Source organism: Buteo buteo, chromosome 6 (assembly GCF_964188355.1).
Source record: "Buteo buteo chromosome 6, bButBut1.hap1.1, whole genome shotgun sequence".
NCBI classification, from domain to species: Eukaryota; Metazoa; Chordata; class Aves; order Accipitriformes; family Accipitridae; genus Buteo; species Buteo buteo.
This window is the reverse complement of record NC_134176.1, coordinates 39,805,952-39,825,777: the sequence shown is the minus strand read 5'-3', so window position 1 is coordinate 39,825,777 and position 19,826 is coordinate 39,805,952. Positions and strand designations below refer to the sequence as shown.

Here is a 19,826-nt window from a genome sequence, read left to right as displayed (position 1 = left end):
ATGCATTGTTATGCTGATGCAGAAATTGTGCTATAAAACTTGCATTTGAAAGTTCTTATTGCTTCTCAAATTTGTATTAGCCACAAAAGGTAAATTCTATATAGATTTTATAGCACAGTAAAATATAAATATTGTGACTTGATGCCCAGATGAATTAAGTCCACATTTCTGATTTAGCCTACATCTTATTGCATTTGCTATTTTTAAGGAGGGAGCAATTTATGGGTACATTTTCAACCATAAAACTTTAAAAGGAAATTCCCCAATTAAAATATTTTCCCTACGGATACAGTAACTTCTAATGTGCACACATGAAAAGAGCCATGGTGATACTGACAGCCAGCAGACCTTTCTAAAGAAGAAAAGAAAAATATTTTACAGTGATTAAAAAAAAGAAAATATCCATACAACAGGAGTAATTGGTTAAACCCAGTTATATGATATATTATATATTATATATTAACATGTTCTTATATAGTGGTATTATTATATATTAATGTATTATTAAACTATACAGTTATAAATTATATTCTTAAACACACAGCAATTTTAAGTATATTTGATGCCTCAGCTAACACTATCTGGAAAGCAGAATTACTAATATCTGTGATTCATACTAGTATTTTAAAAGAAACCTCTCCTGTATCTTTATATGCAAGGCAGTTTCCATTAACGTGCGCATGAGCTCAGCAAAAGGAAAAGTCTTCTCAGGACTCTTGAGAACTTGTAAAGCGCTCTTCACTCAGCCACTCAACTTCTGGAAAACTGTTTTACTGTCAGAAACTTCAGAAGGTGAGGTCTCTTTTCCCCAGGGAAATTCTGGGAGGAAATAGGTAGTTAGCACCAGCTCCTGAAAAACTACCTGCCTTCTTTCAAGACAATTCTTCCATGAAGCCCCAATGCAACGCCCTCGGCCTCATTAATCAGACACAAACGTCTAAGGGCAGAGCTCCAAAAAGCATCAGACACACAAGTTTCTGGGACAGGAGGGGAACCCTCTGCACCTTCTGCAACCAGACCACCATAAGCAAACACAACACCAGCACTATGCAATATGATGCAAAAATATAAACAAGGAAGGAGATTGATGCCTGAAGTTAAATGGGAACATGCCCACTGATGAGAAGTCAGGGATATCAGCTGTCATTCTGCCTAGTCTGGGGACCACCAAGATGACTATCAGATGCTTCCAAGTTGACCTTCAGGCTTTCTATTTTCTTTCTTTCCGATTATTTTGTTCAGCATTTTGTAAGACATGCTAAATTACTCCTATCCTTTTGCTCAATTGCATGGTTATAAAAAATACTTTGGTCTACAGATGATGGACAGGCTCTAAATTCTGCTGCTGGTTCACACACCACAACGTGAGAACAAACACTGGTAAACCATATGAAAGCAATGGATTTACTTTAATGATTTCTTTTTCAGTAAACTTTGGGGTGTAATCCATCAAACTGACAAGCTGTTGGCTGCCCTTGCTTCTCTTCAAGTTGCTCCAGTAAGCTCGTTGCTAACCCATAAAATAATTTGCTTATTTCCTTATGTCTCCAGTTATTTTAAACTGAAATGCGACAGCACAGGCTCTTAGCCATTCTCCTGTTATTCCATACTTTGGACTGTTTGTGGCCATTTCCCCAATCACTGGCCTACTCCTTTGATGTCTTCAAGTTCGTAAGTCTGAACTTCTAAAAATAAATTTAGTGCATTTTTTAAAAACTAAAAGTAACACTGAATGATTAGATGAAATTGCAGGTAAGAATTATACTCATGAAACCAACACAGTTTTGGTACAAGCATAGAGTGTTTACATAAAGCATGTGAAAGAAAAAGGAAGTTATGCAGTTTTTGTCGAATGCACTGAAAACAAGCCTTTTGTCAAATCCACTCCTAGTTCAAGTTCCTTCACCTAAATTATTCCCTATACTTTTACACCTGAAAACCAAACCACTTGAAATACTATGAAATCCTTTTATATAAAATATGAGCAATTAAGCCAAAAACTAAGGCTTCAACTTGTTTTGTCGCTAATGACATGGGATGGAGTTTTTTATAGATGGGACAAAAGGTCAAAGTTTCTGTGTTGGAGGCTTCAATAACCTCACTATTATTTGCTGGTTTTACCATTGAGAGGTTTATGCAGTAAGCCACCTATATTTGTCATTCATTCCATATACCAAAAAGCCTGATCAGGATTTTAAAATTTTAACTACAATAAAAAGCAATAGAGGTCACAACTGCCAATTTTATGGTACCACTACTACAACTACTAAATTCATACATCTGCTTTCATAACCACAGGCCAGCTCCCTCTCAAAGGATAGCTAGTGCACGTAGACCTTTTTTTTTTTTTTCCTATTTGGAGTAGTCTGCAAAGTGATTCTGATTTTTAGAGAGGCGAGTCCTACTCCTTAGCTACTCTCTAAACCACTTGGATGCAGTTTTCAGCTTTGGGTGCTGCACAAACTGTTCGGTTTAATTATTTTTGTGACTTACATTATAGTAGATGAAAATCCTTCCTATTAACAGATGAATACAAGGGCCTGTTTTTAGTACAAAACACCCTTCCGTTCTTTTTCTATGTGAAACTTAGTATAAAGAACAGCCCCTATTCATTTAAAAAAACCCTCACGCACACAATTCTTTCCAAATGTCAGCACATGTACAAAAACACAATTGGGTAGAAGCTGTTAGTGAAAGGTCGGAATAGAGCATACAACCACAGATGTTTCAATCCAAGTATGAAGCAGCACAACATCAATCCATTACCACCACAGTTCCCAAAACCTTCACATTCAGAACTGTCCTCCCTCTCACACCTTAGCTGATGGGGAAGCAGGACTGTTTCTGGCTTGCCGCAAACCTTTGCGATCCCCACCCACCCAATCCCCCCCAATTTAACAAGCCAAACAGCCTTCTGCACCCCTTTTCTCTCTCCCATATCAATCCCTAGAACTCTGAACCCAACTCCCCCCTTCCAAACCTTGGCCCTACTTGTCCCTTGCTCCACTCCGCTCAGCATTGTTCTTCTGGCTTGCAGAAAGGAGAAGACTAAGGGCTGAAGAGGAGAGAAGGGAAAACCCTTCTCCAATACACGCTGCATGTCCTCAGTAGGCCCATCCTATCATAAAGGAATTGCTGTTTTATCAGATAAACACTGTACTGTTTTCAAGAGACCGCATGGGGTCCTAACGGGAAGACTCTTCCATGAGCATATAAGCAGCTGGGGAAATATGAGATACCTACATCACAACACACGCATGCAAAAAGAAACAATTATGGTACTACACGCAGTCTTAAGCTTTGAATAGCCACGACTCCAGAGAATTCAGTGTTTCATCTGAACAGTCTCCTAAAACATGCTGCAGCACGGGATTTCTGAGAATTAGTTTACAGTGGGAAAATACGCAGCTGTAGTCTCCTAGATTTCCATGTTCTTCTGCACTGCAAACCACCATCGATTGCATGTGTCTGTGATAGTCTGGAGCTGTCTAAACGCCACCCCATTGATCTATCCGATCTGTGTTAGGGACAAAACAGACCCTGATGTCTATGAGGCCTGCAGGGACTGAGCTGGAGGGCCACGGCAAGCCCGGGGCTGCAGTTTAACATTGCAGCTTCAGCACAGGTGATGGGCTGTCGCTGCCAGGAACAGGGAGACTGCATCCTCCCATCTCCTCCATTCCTCTCTTCTCTATTTCTGGCTGACAGTCATCTCCTTGCATTACAGACACATTCAGCTTCCAAAGCAGTAGAAAACCAATCCAGTAACAAAAACTAAATCAGTCTTTTTTTGCTGAGATGATGCAACAGATGAACTTATGCTAAGTGTGAGAACTAGGGAGAGGAATGGAAGAGAGAGGAGGGGCAGAAACAAGACTTCAGTCTTTTGGGGTACTGCTTACCTGTAATGCAAAACCACTAGCTGTAATTTAAGTCTACAGACATTTTCAATAAACTTTACTATACCCTAAAGATTTTAAGAACTTGTCCATGCCTTCCAAGTTAGAGGAGAAAAAGCAAAATACAGAACATGTATATAGAAAACTCGTGGCTCAACTGAATTGAAACTAGCCCCCATTACAACACTCAAAGGAATGTCTCCTTGTGACAGCAAAATACACTTAAGGGTCAACTTACCCCACAAATTCCTATTACATAGCTATTGGTGAAGCTGTTAATTTCCCTGAAAACGTACGTTTCTAAAAGGGGAGAGGAGAAAACTCACAATTCCTCTTACTCAAGCTGAAGCAAGCTTTCTTATAAGCATACTGAACCATGTACTGCAAACACCATCTCAGTAGCTACTGACTACTGCTGATCTTACACTATGAGTTTCAGAACAAAGTGAAGACAAAACACTATGTTTAAGGAACTGATTAATATATACAATGCATCCAGAGTGTAAAAATCAGTATTTCTAGAAGAGAGAAGCTTTGAAGACTGTTCATATCTGAAGCAGCAAATACACAGTTCTTCAGCAATCCTACTAAATTCCTACTTCCACAATTCAATGTTAATAATGGATCTAAGTGCAAATGAAGATCTCACTGGGTGTCTGTCTTCATACACCTAGAAATTTGTAGAGATCTGGCTAGCCGTACTCCTGTGATGACCTAACTAGTCCTGAGCCTGCTGGCAAACCAAGTTAAGTAGGCAGCTCAAGTCCATCCCTTTTCCTCCTGCTCAAAATTTCTAAACCAGAAAAATAAATCAATCCCTTAACTCTTCCCCAATATGGTTCTTAAAATCCAGAATGGAGCTTTTTGGCTTTCATTCCAGTACTTATTCCCAAAACACAGCTGTAAAGTATAAAAATTAATTAATAACATTTTGATACAAGACAGCTCACCCAGACACTACACAGGACAGATTTACTATTCTCATCCTTAAATAAAGCATTCAGAAATCTCCAGAGATTTGTTTTTCACAAACGTTGACAGAGACAAGTACTGCTTTTATTATCACTGTCTAAGCTTATAATACAAGTATACTATTCATTTCAAATGACCAAAGCAAAAAAAAAAGAGCTTCCCCTGAGCATCGATCATTATTCTCAATTATGAATCATGAAAACCATATCATGTACTAAAACCATCCAGTTTTTAAACTGCTCAGACTTCTCTGCACACCCACATTCCTATTGATGCATACAACTAATTCATATTATGAATTTTATGTTCATAGAAAAGACTTCCACTTACAGAAAGGTGGTTCCTCGTGGAAAAATCACAGGCATTTGAAAAAGGGCACAGGAAATCTCTCTTCAAAGATGCAGCAGCTGGTAAAATAGAGACAAAACTAAACAAAACATGCAGATAAAACATTCCTGTTCAGAGTTAACTAATTCGAGATCTAGAGAGCCAATGAGTTGAAGAACAATATTCCTGAAGAAAAGAACCTTCCACTGATAGCATCGGCCACAAAATCTCAGCAGTACCAAACAGCAGTACTTTCACAGAAGAATGGTCCAAGCCATCCAGGACTTTTTAAAACCAAACAAGTAATTATCTGCATTCTCCCTGTCCTCAGAACCTCCTTTTGTTACCGATTCCCACTCGCTGCTTATAAATCAACTCTTCCCACCTTTCCTTGTCCTGTTCCCTCCCTCTTCTTCTTTCCCCTTTCTTCTTTTAAACAGTCTCTGGCTCTTAACAGTCTTTCTTTCCTCCCCTTCAAGCGCCCAGCCCTCTGTCTCCCAGCCTAGCATCTTCTCCTTCCTTTCTGTTCTTCAGCCCTGTGGTATTTGAATCACAGTCGTTTCCTCCCTCTGCGCTGCACTGGATGCCAACACAGACAGCACTACCAGTACCGAACAGATTGTCCCCGCACTCTCATTTCAGAGACCCACAGCTCACGGAGGCCAGTATTTCAGAGGAAAAGTGATGCGAGGAGAAGACACACTCAGGCCCTGCAGCCATACACCAGGGTAAGCTCAGGTGCCCTACTGGCCCCTGGAAAGTGGGGCCGGTGTTACAAACGGTGAACGAAGCAAAATGAGGGTCCCTCGGCAAACTTAGCTGCCAGAACAGTAAACCTAAACTGAGTGTGTGAAATCCGTCCAAGCTAGAAGTCTTTGACAAGAAGGGCTTAAATTGGGACAGCTCTTTCACAGTGCAACAGCCCCTCTGTAAGTTCCAACTGATGGGTCTACTAGAGCTACTCACCTAAATAACTGCAGATTAAGCTAAACAAAATACTGATATTTTTTTTTTCCAGCACTGCAAGTCCCAGAGCTCTGACCAATGACTCAAGACACTAACATTTCCAGAATGGCATTTAAGGCAAACCATCACCAATGCAGACTTGCCTTCCAACACCAGGCTGAGAACCTCGGCAGATTAAGGACTGACTAACAAGCAACTCCGCCTCGGGTTCAGCAGGGCAGGACAGGGCACACAGCCGTAGGCAGCCAACTCAAGATAACCCTACCCTCATTCATCAGAGTCACTCAGAAAGGGATCATTTTTAAGTAGTAAAAAATCTCGAGTAAACCCCAACGTAACAGTTTCAAGAACTACAATGTACAGCTTCATATTGTGCGGGACGGTTTTATCCAAACACATCAGAACCAGTGCTGCAACACAACCCACCATGAAATATTTGATTAGGTGGACTAATCAAGACATCTAAGAGATGCCCCTTGTGTTTAACAAGGCAATACAAGTGCATGTGCTGTGCGCAGATGTCACACCCCCATCCTCTCCCGCTACTCCTGGGTGAAAGACCCTCAAACAATCATCAAATCAGCAGATAGGGGAAGCCAGGACCACCCCTTCCAAAGGGAGCACCAGCTTAAAAGCAGTGAATTAACGTGTAGGCCAAACTTAAGGATGTTCTATTTAACGTCATAATTTTTTCCATTTGCAACTTCTATTGTGTAAGCTGCTTACTGTATCCTCTGATGGCTTTACCAGCTGAGGTTTTTGGTTTTGCTTTTTAAATCTGCTTGGGACTTTCAAGAAAACAGAACAACTATGACTACAATTTGAGTAGCAGGATTTATTATTTCAACAGCTGTTCATAAGTGAGATTAAGTCCACTAATGATGGGGAAAATAACATAGAAAAGAAAAATCAACCTTCACTTAAAAGTGCAACATTTTCCTAAGGTCAGTAACTAATTCTGTAGGTTTAGGTCTTGCAATTTTTATTTTTTGCAAATATCCTTAAATTTTCTTTCCAGTTAAAAAAGGCAAACTAATGTAAAACTCTGCTGCACAACTACATTTTCAGTCCTCCAGCCATTCAGAATTATTTTCTACTTGTTTTGCACTTAAAACACCTTCCGAGACATAACAGATTAAAGAGAAGCCTATGCGTCAAGTAGAAATTATCAGAAAACCTGCATGGAAAAACAATACTGAACCAGATTGAACTTGCATCTGTTTGTCTTCCATTGCTCTTTAATGTCTTGATTTTACTAGTATAGCCTATTTCATAGAAATAAATAAGGAAAGAGATACAGCATCTTCTTGGAGTACGGGTTTTTAGTGTACCGAGTGGTGTAATTGACAGCACCAGCAAAGGATGTTCAATACTGGTTCCATAATTCACAGAAGAAATTTGTCAAACAGCCATCATTAAGGAAAAGAGCCATTAGAGATTTCTGGATAGTCTCCAGTCACCTTGGCTTCAGGTTTCAGCACATGTAGCTGCGTTATGGCTATTTGAACAGAGTTTTTGAACTATGGTCCTTTACTGAGTGGTTCCAGTCATCACATGGGGAGACCTATCAGCCAGACAGTCCCAAGATTTGTATTACAGCGTACATTTATAAAACACCTAGCCATACTGTAAGTTGCTGAAGTTACAGCAAGTCTGCTCAAATGACAGATATAGTACAACAAAAATAGTCACACAGGCCACTCATTTGTCTGGCTTTTCATATCTTTGCAAGCCAAGAACCTCCTTCTCTGCACTCTTTTATACTGTTCTGACTCAGGCAAGAAGACCTTTAAGTCAGTTCTAGTCTTGCCCAGATAGGAACTGCAGAAAAACATCATACACGCAAGTAGGTGGTTAGCAATACCAACACAGAATTAGTTATTCCCTCCAAGTCTTCCTGAGTGAAATACCAGTCCAGCAAACTTCTGCAAGATAGTTTTGGGGGTGGTGGGCTACAAATCACACTCACATACAACAAAAAATGAGGGGTGTTGTCTTTTTAATTTTGAAAAATACCAACACTGCTCTCAAATTCATTAAGAATTAATTATTTAATGGCAGCTTTTCAATAGCATGCTGGCTTGGACAGCCCACATTTATTCTGGATCTCACCCAGGCCATAAAAGCCTACAGAGACGAGTAAACTTGTGGTGGCACATAGCACCACCCGCCAATTTTAGAATCTGGTCTAGATAATGAGGGACCCCAATACTCTAGGGTCTAGGGCTCCACAAGGAAACAGCAAGAAAGTTAGCAAAAGTAACATTAAAAATACATTCTCCTTTTAAAAAAACCCTGATCTTTGAATTAGAAAAATTAACACACAGTTTAATCCAGCTATTTAACAATAACGTGTACTAGAGTATATAAATAACCAGTCTAAATATTTTCTAAACTATTAGTGATTTGCTTTGAGAGCTAGTAAAATACAGGAGATCCCAGAGCAATATGGAACAGGGTACATGTCCTTTAACAACAGTAAAAAAGTCGGAGACAACTTAAGAATGGTAAGACAATGTAATTCTGATGCTTAGGAAGATTTGGATATATTGCTGGGGAAAAAGAAGAAGGGTAAAAATCAATTTAAGTTAGAGGAGAAAGATAAATTACAGTCAGGAAGCCACATCAAACCAATATAATATTCTCGCTTCGGTACATGTCTTAGTGAAGCAGCAGCTATAGTGTAAATGACACTTACGACACTGTTCAACATGACCTGGAGACGTAGATCCAAAATGATCAGTGTAGAGATAAGCGTAACTACTGGAAAAATTTGCTTTCAGAGAACTAAAGCAGTGGCTCAGTATAAAAAACAAAGCATTTCAGGCCAGTCCAGCTAGAACTTGACCTGCAGCAAGTTTTGCTTAGTATTTTCATTATTAATTTGCGTGACCAAACAGAGGCCCCCTTAAAGAATCCACAAATGCTACCAAACTGGGGGGCAGGAGTTGCAAGGAATATGGAGGAGACAATCCTGATTCCAGGTGAGCTTGGGATATCAGGGATTCTAAAGCTGACCAGATAAAACTCCATGCAGGTAAAAGCAAAACAAAATGCTCTAAGACTGAAAGAGATAATTAAAGTAATAAAACACACACACACACAGAATTGGCCACCTAAAGAATAATCAAGCAGAAAACTTGGGGAGCTGTACTGGATCACAGACTAAGTAAGAGTCAAACCTGATGTTGTTCCTGAAAGCCAAGCATCATTCTGCAAGGTGTTGAGACTACTGAGCACAAGAATTTAAAGTAAGTATTTCAAGTCTACTCAACACCATTGTCCTCGCTATGAAATACCACGCAGGTCATCTAAGGAATAGATCCTAAAATCTAAGGTTCTAAGGTTATTAAAAACAGGTTGACAGCAACTGAAAACAAATCTTCATCATCTTAATACAGTTACGTATATTTGGTTTTCCAAGAGGTGTTTACAGTAAATGAAAAAAAAAGCGGTCTTCATGTAGAAACTCATTTTTGTGACTTACTTTTAAACGACAATGCACATGAACAGATTTCTCTTCCCCTTCATCTTGACCCTCCTAAAATAGAAAAATTCCTCCCAACTTCAGTCTCCTCTTTTCTTGGTCTTCTTGTAAAACTAACATGAAATACTTTACATAGAATTAATCAGTGCAGTTACTAAAAAAATTATACATTCCACAGTAATGCTGATACCCATGCTAATTCTACTGCTTTTTCACATTTGGCAATTTATCTCTAAGCAGTCACAATTTTAAACCAAGTTTCAATGTGAGGGTTTTTTCCTTTTAGAAAGTAGTTACATTCTGACCCCAGCTGATGTCATACGCTGTGTTTACACCTTTAATATAAAAGAATTTAAACTTTACCTACAGTTGTGTATGTACACATTTATTTTGGCTCTGATCATGCATGTATTTTAGCTCTAATTTTATTTTTCAGCTTTCCTGTGAAACAGCAATATTCCAACTCATACTTCACCAAAGACCAACATGTATTTACATCAGTACAGACAGACTCACAGCATCTATCAGAGCTGAAGTGTCAACAGCACATACCGAAGTATGACACCACCTTTCAGCCTTTTAAAGAATTCAGACTTTCAGCAACTCTTGTTTAGATTTTACACCACCACCACCACCCTCCCCCCCGCAATTCCTTCATCAACATTCCTTTCTGCCAGAAATTTAATACTAGTAAGTTGTTCACATACACAAGTTAGCTTCTATGAACCGGTAGATCGAAACAAAGTGGCAAACACACACACTTAAGGGCCATAAAACTAGAAATGGACAGCATTCCCCTTCTCCTTTAAAAGTATGTATGCATATTTACTAGTTCAGAGATCTAAAAGCCAGAATAACATAAAAAAGCAGTTTGAAAACCCAAGACTCCTTATATATCATGGGAAAATATTTGCTGAAGGACAGAACAACATTTTGATTACATCTCCAGGATTATTTTAAATCATCTGTGAAACTAAACCATGAAGTCTGGGTCCAACAGACACGCACAAGAAGGAATGCAAAACTCCTCCGCTCACAGGAAGAGTACCTGCAGGGCTGCAAGAGGAAAGAAGGTAACCACTGGCATACATACGAAAGAGTGCTATTTCTCTTACACTGTCGACAGAATGAAGTGTTTTCAGATACACTAGATACATTCAGACACATTTTCAGAAACAGAACTCTATTTGGTGTGTACCATAGATTTTGTAAAGTTCTAAAACCAAACCTTCTTAACATCTCTCTTTTGCCTTACATCTGCATTAACAGAAAAAACATCAGGAATCTGGCAAACAAGTTGGAGAAAAACATAAAACAACATGGTAAAACAAAACAAGTTACCACCACAGCTTACCACATCCACCTGAACAGGGTGGCACCATTACACCTGAAGGGAGATAAATGCTATGGAAAATAGGGAATAGTGATGATGTTGTCATTGCCCTACAGAAGGCTGAACTCTCTCCTAACACAGCATTTTCCATCAGAAAATTATTAAAGTATTTCCCCCCTATATTTTGTTATTGTTTGGGAACTTGTGAGACTGAACAAACAGTGGTGAGCTCTTACATATCGCAACACCAATCTTATTCACCAACAAGACTTCATAACCACCAGCTCCCAAGTACAAGAAAGAAATTTTTGAAGCCTCAATGCCTCTAAAAGGCAAAAAAACACTTTATATGGAGAGACCAATGATTAAGAAACAGTAATATTATTAATCTGTGTCAAATCAGTAGTATCATTTCAAGCTCAGCTCCTGGTCTAACATTTCCATTTTTAGACAACACTTTTTCTACATATCAGGTAAATCTTTAAGAATCCACCCTCTTACCCACAAAACACAAAGAAAAAAAAAAGAAGAAAATACTCATGTTAGAGAATAAACAGCTGTCTAAACATCCACTGAAGTCCTGAAAAGAAATCCTACATCATTGTGAGAGATTTCAGTCTTGATAAGATTAGCCAGAGGCCTCACGGTATCATCAATAAAACTCCATAGGACTGCTGTTTGCTTTTTGTTTGGGGGATAGGGGTAGGGATAATTAAGCTTCTTTTTCAAAGTATTTTGTCAGAATAAACATGACTTTACATTAGACCCCATTCTGACAAATAAAAATTAGTTTATTAGTGGATTTAGAAGTCTGTACCTGTCCAAATACAAGAAGCACCATCTAGTTTATATGAAAACCACAAAATATTGGCCTATGTGTTACATTTTATATTGATCGTACTGTTATGATAAAGGTAAACAATGTTGAGGTTTCTCCTGTTCTTGCCTGCGACAGATCTATCATCACCCTGTATACTCTTATCAATAAAATTCATACACTAAAAGACACACTGCAAGAACTCTCAGGCTAATAAAAGGGACTTAAGAAAATATTTACTAATCTAGTTGATAATACAAAGTACTTTCCCTGACAAGCAAAGGAATTTACAGCACTTATCTAACACTCAGGGACATCTTTGATTCATGTAAACTCACAACATAGAGTGTTACTGTTAAAAGACAAGTAAAACTGTTGCTTTTGTTTAAAAAGCATCAGATCTGCATAGCATGGAGAGGTGGAGAAGGCATATAAATATCTTTCTACTACCTGACATATCTATAACCTCTGCATCTTCAGTACAATTTGCAATTTCTTTGTGTTTTTATTCAAATCAACATCCAACATGACTCTTGTTGCCAAAATTTGAGGGAACTTTGTTTATCTGTTGTTAAAGAGTATCCTATATAATCAAAGCATCTCCAAGATCATCCAGATGCACATTTGCCATTAGTAAGAATACTAATTACACAGCTATCCTAGAGCAACACTAGATTACAAGCAGAACCAAATTATTTGGTGAACATAGGGTAAAAGGAAAAACAAAAGTAATAAAAATAAGTCTATCATGACTAAGACTAGTAAAACTCAGTTTCTTAATTGATTTCATGCCCTATGCTCCAAAGCATATTCCATCTCCACAACTTAATACTTTTAGCTCCATTTCCCGAGAACTGCTCACACTGCACACCCCATCAGGGCAATACATTGGATTTCTCTCCTGTCAAGCTACCACTTTGCACAAACCATTTGGAACTTAATGTCATTGAGACTTGTATCTATCCATCAAACTGACAGAAATCAGCAGGTTTGAAAGCAATAGGAAAGCCTAGACGACATTAAAGCACGTTTAAAAAATAGCACATACATGCAAAGTAAGAGTATTTCTGTCCAGCACAGAAACTATGTTTTTTGTTTGTTTTAGATTTCCCATATCAAAAATATCTTAACCAAATAAGAGAACAAATCAAAACATGTTTTATTTGTTCACCTTTGTGACAATATACTCCCAAACCCTGAAGCTACAAAAGAAAGCACCTTGCAATTACTTTTTCTTCTGATTTGAATTGTCTATATTTACAAAGTCAAATAACACATCCTGGACATTCATCCTGAATATATGCTAGAACACAGATACATTTTAATGTGTACAATCCATGGCTTTGCAGGAAAAAACATTTTACAGAATTACTTTCTCATAAATTCTTAAATGGCTGTAAGAGTTTAATTAGAGATGCACAGAAGTCAGTAGCATGACAAGCGGGATACTTTCATGATAAAGAGCCACATGGAAAAATGCAGGAATGTGAGGTTATTGTTTCCCTGACCATAACAAATGAAGAGCTACTGTAAAACGATGACACAGTGTGCAACATTTATCATTCTGCAAAGCAAGGACTGAAAGGGCAAGCTGTGCCTGGCAGTAACTGAACTGCATCAGCAAAGAAGTACTAACAGCAGCATGGATTTTCACAAACACTGGCACCTCCATACTATGGCATGGTAACCAACACTGCGAAAACATCGCCACCACAAAACACGACACCTGCCTTGTTGCCTTCTAAGCACCACCTCATAAAACAAATCTGTGCAATGTTGGGGTTTTTTTCCAGTTAAAAAAGATGCCCCTTTTCCCCCACACCCTCCCCTTTCAGAAACACTGCCTTGTTGAAAGGAATTCTTTGTTATTTGAAATAAAAAATAAAATAGTTGATTCAGGAAAAAAAAAAATGAATCACAGGAATAAAAGCTCCAGATTCAAAATCTACAATAAATACTTTAAATAAACAGGACATTACCTCCAGTGTTTTCATCATTACTTTAAAATCCCAGGAGATGCCTCTACTTCTGAGCAGCAAAAAAAACCAGAAGGGAAAAAAAAAAAAAGGGGGGGGGGGGGGGGGGGTCGGGTCCGTGGGGGGCTGGCTAGATTGGAGATATAAATGAGCTTATCAGCTGCTCAAACCAGGAACAAGACTTCTCCAAACACCACCTTCTTGTGTAATTCGAAGTATAATATTTTAGGAAAACAAGATACATGGTAACATCTCTGTGCCCTCTATGTTTTAATATACCTTGCTTTTTGGTAAAATGAAACTGAAAATAAACCAAATGTACTCATGTATGCTCCTCTACCACAAAATGCAAAAACATTTTGACATGGCTGTTTCTGATTTTTTATAATACTTACTAATAAAATATTTCAATAGAGTTCTGCAATTCCTTGTCAGAAGTACTTACTGTACAAACACTGTTTTTCAAACACAAAATCTGAAATTGCAGGTCTGGTGCACTTGTGCTAAAAATAAACTAATACTGTAAGCCACAAAGCTAAACTGTAAAAAAGCAAGCAAATACAGATTAAATAAGATGATGAAAACTACGTTTTATGCCTAGACAGATAAGCTGAAATAAAAAGCATGAAAGAAAGATATTTTTAAATTCATATTGGCCACAATTAGGATGATCCTGAGCTGCACTGACAATCTGAATGCCAAGCAAGAGGTACTATTTCAACGCCTCACTGATCAATTTAAAACCGAAGCACAATCACTGCATAGGTATTAACACAGAATAAAATTGTTTTATAGTAAATTGTATTTGCAGTTGAGGTGACCGAATAGGCAGCAGTCTCTATAAGGCTCATAGCTGAAGCACCAGACCCAAACCTTGGCCTCAAGGGTTGGTTCTATTCGAAAAAGGGAAGAGAAAAGTGTCAGTTCTCTACAGGTTACCAAAGAACAAGGAAGAAAACTCATATTTTTGCCAGAGTGAAATTATGGCCAAAAAAAAAAAAAAAAAAAAAGTCTGTCAGGAAAAAACAAAACCAGTAACTGTAGTTCTTTGGTTATAGAAGACTAAGCAGCTTTTGTAGCACCTTAAAATTCTGTCTAATGGTGATGTTTGTTGACACCTTCCATATCAGAATTTCAAAGTATGTATTAATGTGCTCTTGCAATTTCCCACACGTACCATAAAGCTCTAAGGGTCTCAAAAGGTTCCTTACATTGATTTGCTTCAGAATTCACTCATTTAAGGGAAAGGCTAAATCTCCATTTTCATTTAATAGGCAAAATTAGAAAACAGCTTAAATCCTGATTATATAAAAATGTTAGAAGAGGGTCAGCCACAATCCTCTTTGCTCTGTGGATGCACAATTCCAGAAGTGTCCTTAGAGCACTGAGACCATTTTTTTTTTTTTTCATTTTCTGAGGGTCCCTATGGACTGAAGTTACCTAACTGCATAGCTATCCTAGAAAAATGAAGAGCCATATTATTTGGTGAACATGGAGTAAGAGTAAAAATAGGTAATAAAAATGCAGTAGGCATGACTTTGGACATGTCAGTAGAGGTATTATTCATCTGGTGTCAGCATAGGAAGACTATGAAGATATCTGTACCCATCAATTTATATGCCAATGCTCACAAAAAAAAAAAAAAAGAAAAAAAGAAAAAGCAGCCCACAAAACCCAGCCATAGACAGCATTAGGAATTATTCTGAAAAGAACACCAGTCCTTTATTGTACCACTGTATTAAATTTCTGCCTTTGGTACCAAATGCAATTCTGCTCTTCCCAATTAAAAAAGCTACTGCAGAATTATAAAGAATAAAAGGAAGGCAACAAAGAGCAAAAGGTACTAGATTTCCTGATACAGGAAGTCCTGACCTAGAAATCACCAGACCTTAAACCCACAGCTATAAAGCTGTCCTATATTCCTCCATTTACATCTGTTGCCATGCTCTGTCAGAGGCAGCACCAGTGTGCTAGAGGGAACTTGGATTTGACCAAATACAGTAAGCTAACTGTAACACTGGATTTCTGGATGAAAGGCAACAGTTAAGATTTTAACATATGAGAAAATGCATCCAACTTGTCCAAATATTTAACCCGCTCTTTTGAATATCTTTCCAGTATCTATAAAGATGGTCTTGAGTCTCAACATTCCTTTCTATTTCCAAGCCATGTTAATAAAACCAAAGCTAAAACACCCAGATTAGCCTTTACTAATGAAGAAATGACAACTGCTTTGCAGAATAATCCAAGAGAATACGCTTGGCCCACAACTTAATTCCACAGCCAAAACATTAAATAGCCACTGCCTTTACCTGCTCTTCTCCCTCAAGTTTTCAAAATCTACCAAACCTACCTCTGCTTCCCTTTTATAGTCAAGGACAGATGCAAGGAGCAAAGATTCGCAAAGAACACACGCCTGTCTCCCTTCACTCCCTCCCAGCATGTAAATGTTTAAAGAATGCTACAAACTTCTGATTCCAAATTAATCCCAGCTGGGAAAGCGCTCAGGGCCCAGTCATTTTGCAGCTCATCCTCTTTCCAAACAAACTCCTCCCAACAGCCACTCATTTTCAGAGAAGAGAGGCTAGAGCAGCAGTTACCCTTTCTCAGAGGAAGGAAGGGTACGCTGGTTCTCAGCTTCATCCTTCCTCCTCAGCCAGCCTCTGCCAAGAGCTCTAGCATGGGTGCTAGAAGCGAGGAAAAGAGGAATAAAAATAGAAAGTTATGCTAAAGAAAATAAATGCCTAAAAAGCAGTAGAGAAAATAAAGGAAAAAAGAAAAATATAAGAAAATAAAAGAAAACAGAACACAAAGAAAAAAATAGTATTAAACTTAATTTGGAGTTTAAACAATGATTATTCAGTGCTCCCTCATACCCTGAAAAACCTGATCTATACTACTGCACATACATACACCCGCTTACTGCACCTCTGGGCTATGGGCTTTACAAACACATTACCAAGAGCACAACAGCATGAGGAAGCGAGAACAGCAGTTGCTGTTCCCATGAGGTGTGGCTGTTCCCCTAAAGTATGACTGTCACGCAAAGAAATCCAGGTCTTTAGGAGCCATGCTACACCAGTACTGACAATGCTGGTTTAAAAACAAAAAACCACCCACAAAAAAAAAACCCAACAAAAACCACATAACACAAAAAAAACACAAAGAAGAAAAAAAAAGGAAAAAGATCTGTCTTCTCCAGCATTTCTTGTGTCACAACTACACAACCAGAAGCTTCCAAACAATTCCAAGTGTGCAGGACCAAGTAAACAGATTGGCCCAACAACCAGTTGAGGAAGCAACATGCTAAAAAACCTTATACAAATTAAGAGGAAGCGCTATTTATTAATTGCATTACTACTAATGCTGCAAAGAAGATGGAGACTCCCTTTTTACAAGGAGTCACATTGAAAAGATGTGGGGTAATGAGTGCAACTTACTGCTGGGGAGATTCCAATTGGACACAAGAGGAAGATTTTTCACAATGAGACCAGTCAGCCACTGGAATAATCTCCCCAGGAAAGTGGTGGATTCCCCAGCACTGGGCACTTTTAAGATTTGGCTGGACAGGGTGCTGGGCCATCTTGTCCAGATTGTGCTTTTGCCAAGAAAGGTTGGACCAGATGATCCTTGAGGTCCCTTCCAACCTGGTATTCTATGATAATGCGAAAATTATACAGCATCATTCACATTATGATGTGTATATACATGTATGCTATGTTATATACATAAAAAGACATGAGTAATGGCTCATGCTGATGGGATTTATAAAACCAGCATCACGCTGTCTAGTAGACACTGATCTTTATCTTTCATCAAATGGAGCAGAGTTAAGTTGTGGTCTTGCATTATGCATAAGCAGTGAATACAATTAGACTGAAAAGCAAGCTGATCTCCGATCTCAAGTGGAAAGTGTGAACTCTGATCTTCACAGGTGACAGCTCTGTGCACTACTCCAATTTACTAGTTAGCTTCCTTGAATCTGTACGCAATAGACAACTTGCAACACGTAGTTGTGGCTAATCTTACGCAATCCATTAATGTTTAAACAAGCAAGAATACCAAATAAGAGAGCAAAGCAGTTACATTACTTTGCTCGGCACAGAGAAACTGCAATTAGTTCTTGATTTTACAGGTCAAGAAGGATGCTGAAAAACTGGAGGAAAAAAATTAAAATGCCTACAGGAACATAAAGAGCAAGAGAAAGAAGGAATTTGATCTCTCATCAAGCAGAGATATAAAAGAACCACCAGTCACTGGAAACTACACCTAAACAAATTCAGGCTAGAAACGAAGCTTCTTTTGTTTTCAGATAGATGGAATAATTTCAGAATTGCTCATTTCCAAATTCCCAGAAATGTTCTCATTGAAACTGGATGCTTTCCAAATAAAAGCTGTATTTCACCTTGGTGTATCTGTTCTGAAGCATTAATTTAGGAAATCTAATGGTCAATGCAGTTGTAGTAGTAGCAGTTGCATATGTCCTCAAAACGCTTTACAAGGGAACCAAGCATTTTCCCTCTACAGGTAAAAAACAAAGCAGAGAAATAACACTAATAGCCAAGAGCAGCACAGGAATGAAATTCACAGTGCCTAATTCCAATTTTGCTACTCTAGGGTTCCCTTCTGTTGGGTTGGGGGGGAGGGGGAGTGGTGGTGGTTTGGTTTTTGTTGCTTTGTTTTGGTCTGGGTTTTTGTGGTTTTGTATATTTAATTCAGCCCATGAACTTACTTTTTTTTCCTGCTTCACAGATTCCACTTCTGTTCAGTGTCTCAGATTTAATTGCTGATTCTTATTACTAACCTGCAACAACGAAAAATATTTTAACTGCGGAAATCTGCTGCTATTGAAGTTTAAGCACAGCACATTGTACTTTAGCAATATGCAAGCTGAGCCATGCAGAAAATCAAAATACCAGGGTTGCTCATTCTTCACCAGCCAGTCCCACAAAATGTTAATATAGCAGGATCAACTACAGAAAACATCTTGTTTGTTAATCAGTGTACACTTCTAAACATATGTAGTACTAAGTACATAGTTAACTAGTTCTAAGTTATACTACATCCCACATTTTAAAGGTAAAACTAGGAAAAATTCATACATAGAATAATATATGTGTTTAATCTACCAACAGCTCTCCGCATTTATGCAAGCTACGGAACTCAACAGTATGAGTTTTACAAAACCCACTCAATTTCCAGGGCATAGGATTGCAATGATTAAGCAGCCAAACTCCCCGATGGTCTCAAAGAAGCTATGCTAAAATCCATGCTGTTAAATCCTTGCAATCTTTTTTAATGCAGGCTAGCTAGATTAAAGCTAACTTGGGTGTGCCTAACCATTTTGAAACTGGGAAGTTTGCAGACATAGCATATGTACCCTCATTCTTGGCCTGCCTAGTTGACACATGCCCATAACAGAAAAGAACATGGATCATTACAATCCATACCACTGAGTCTTCAGTCATTCTGGACCAAGACAACTGTGATCAAAGCCTAAAACCCTCACCAGCTTACAGGTAGCCAAAAATTAATGGGATCCTGGCTTTTCTCTTTTCATTCACACATATACACTTAGTTTCTGAGTATGCAATTCTTTCAGCCTCATAAACAATGAGATGAAGGTGAGACTTTTCTCATGAACACCGATTTCATATTATAATGGACATATTAAGAACATTATCCAGTTTTGCTGAATAGTCCAACTGCAACTCTCCATTTCTAGAGTACATTAAATAATCTCCCAACTATCACATGCCAACTTCTGGTAATTCACCGCACTGTTTTTTAAACACAGGAGGAGGTAAAAATATACTACTAAGCACTTTCTATTTCTTTTCCATTTAAAGATAATAACTGTAGTTATCCTCTGTCCTGGTTACAGCTGGAAAAAAAGTTAATTTTCTTCTTAGTAGCTGGTATAGTGCTGTGTTTTGAATTTAGTACGAGAACAATGTCGATAACACACTGATATTTTAATATAAACATTGCTTAGCAACAACTAAGTCAAGGTTTTCAGCTTTTCATACTGCCCTGCCAGCGGAGGCTG

General features: G+C 38.3%; 1 protein-coding gene across 9 annotated transcripts in view; it reads right to left on the bottom strand.

Annotated features, from left to right (window-relative positions):
- SIPA1L1 (signal induced proliferation associated 1 like 1) overlaps positions 1 to 19,826 on the bottom strand; it is a 224,181-nt gene that overhangs the window by 127,110 nt on the left and 77,245 nt on the right. For 3 of the 9 annotated variants that reach the window (XM_075030550.1, XM_075030559.1, XM_075030552.1), the window contains 2 exons: positions 18,510 to 18,581; positions 5,202 to 5,278 (listed from right to left, as the gene is read on the bottom strand). The exons of 1 other annotated variant lie outside the window; for it this stretch is intronic. The gene's annotated coding sequence lies outside the window, so the exon portion shown is untranslated. The remainder of the gene's footprint in view (positions 1 to 5,201; positions 5,279 to 18,509; positions 18,582 to 19,826) is intronic. 5 more of the 9 variants (XM_075030553.1, XM_075030554.1, XM_075030558.1 and 2 more) reach the window with 2 other exon arrangements.